The sequence below is a fragment of the Mus caroli genome, chromosome 5 (genome assembly GCF_900094665.2).
Source record: "Mus caroli chromosome 5, CAROLI_EIJ_v1.1, whole genome shotgun sequence".
Classification (NCBI taxonomy): domain Eukaryota; kingdom Metazoa; phylum Chordata; class Mammalia; order Rodentia; family Muridae; genus Mus; species Mus caroli.
The window spans coordinates 129849682-129851955 of record NC_034574.1 but is presented as its reverse complement, the minus strand read 5'-3'; positions in this window follow the sequence as shown (position 1 = coordinate 129851955).

Genomic DNA, 2274 nt, shown 5'->3' with positions numbered 1-2274 from the left:
TATTCGATCCCATTGTGATCCTGGAGATTGTGTTATTTACTGAAAAGGCCCTGTTTCTAGTTCCGTGGTGGCTCGTCCTTAACACACACATCTTTAATTTCTCTGGTTGGAATGCAGACTCCTGCTTAGTTCACACCTTTAATCCCAAACAGTGAAGGTAGAGTTAGTTTATAGAAGGAAGCAGCCATGTTGGAAAGTGATGTCTAACTGAGTGGCAGACAAAGTGATGAATCAGAGAATGATTTGACAGATTAGGCTATACACAACTCTCACGGGAAGAGACGGAAGCTACTTAAGAGAGCAGTGCGGAGAGGGAAAAGGAGAGGAGACAGTTTTACCTGGAAGGTTGTACAGAGACAGGTTGCAGAGAGAGAACAAGCTAGACACAAGTGAAGACAGAACGAGCTAGAATGAGAAGGAACCAAAAGATCAGAACAGATTGACAAAGTTAGTTTGAGGCCGAGAGAGAAGCCAGATTGACTCGGTTAGTGTGAAGCGGGGTGTTGAGCCAGAACAGCTGAACTGACCAGCCAGGCAGAGCTCAGAAGGAACTAGGAAGGGTGAGCTATTTCAACAGCAAGTATCAGAGGTTGGAAACATTCTGGGCCTAGATAAGGTTATACAGAGGCTAGAAGTTTCCAGGACTAGGCCTAGGTTAGCAGACAGAGGCAGTAAGCCTTGAAGACAATTATTACCAGAAGAATAAAAGACACTTTTACACATGCATGCAGGCAAACACACGTGCACATAAAGATAAAAAGAAATTTAAAAAAATTCTAGGTGTGCGGCTGGAAAGATGGCTCAGCAGGTACGGGTACTTGCTGTTCTTACAGAGGACCAGAAGCGCCTATGTTGAATGGCTCACACAAGTAACTTTAGACGGGGACTCTGATGCCTTCTTATGGTCTCTAACACACACACACACACACACACACACACACACACAAGGGTGTTCTGAGTCCCAGGGAAAAAGGGTCTTGCCATTTGTATTGAGATCCTATCTCACTCAAGCTGGGAATGTCCTGGGCACAGAGTAGGAAGCTCAAGAGCCACAGAACCTGTAAGGAGAGGGCATGGACTTAGATGTCAAGGAATTAGAAAAGCCCAGAGTATAACACAGAACCAATGGAGCCCTTTAGATGCTAGCTGAGATACTGAACTGCATCCCTCTAGACACTAGGGGTTTGTGGGCTGGGGCTATAACTCAGATATATAGATATAGACATAGACAGACATAGACATAGACAGACATAGACACAGAGATGTGTGTGGTATCTATGTATATATTGCTGTTATATAACATATATATGATATATATGAATATCAATGACACACACACACATATATACATACATACATACATACATACATACATACATACATACATACATATATATATGATATAAAGCCCTGGATTTTATCCCTAACACTGCATACTTGATCATACTTGATGGTGCATACTTGTATGCAAGAGGTAGAGGCAGGAGGATCAGTAGCTCTGTGTCATTCTTGGCTACATAGTGATTTCGAGGCCAGCCTAGGCTACCTGAGACCTTGTTCCAAAGCAAAACACCTAACTTGAAAAAAATCTGCAGCCCTGCTCACTCATNCCTTCGCGCCAGGAGCACAGAGCCTTTGTGCNGCCGCAGTGTGATACAGTGTATACAGGGCTTCCCACAAACCCCCAGTCAGGATGCCTGCCCAAGCAGGGCTGTGACACAATGAAGTCCAGACTCTGGTGACTCACAGGACACACAGCCTTTCGTGGATAAAAGTGGGATGCTGTCACCACTCTCTCCCCAGATCCCCAGCCCTTCCAGCCCCACTCTTTAGTACAGAAAGAGCAAGCCTTACTTACGTCCTGATCCTTCTAAGTCCTTTGTTCCCTGCTTCCTATACAGCACACCCGGTGTCCCCTTCTGAGTGGAACCAATGCTAGTGTCAACTTTCTTCCCCAGGGGGGAGTCTTCTGTGGAAGGATCTTGTTAATTATGGAGGGGGTGCCCTATGACCCATGGGTACTCCTAACTTTCATCTCTGTGTTTACTCTGATTAAAAGCAACTTAGNGGAGGGAAGGATTTGTTTCAGCTTGTGGNNTTCGGTCCATCACAGTAGGAAGTCAGTGAAGGAACTGAAGCAGGAATTTGAAGCAGAAACCCCAGGGGAATGCTCCTTACAGGCTCACTTGTAGACGCATGCTTAGCTAGCTTTCCTATACAGGCCCAGGGAATGATGCCGCCCACAGTGAACTGGGTCTTCCTACATCAGTTAAC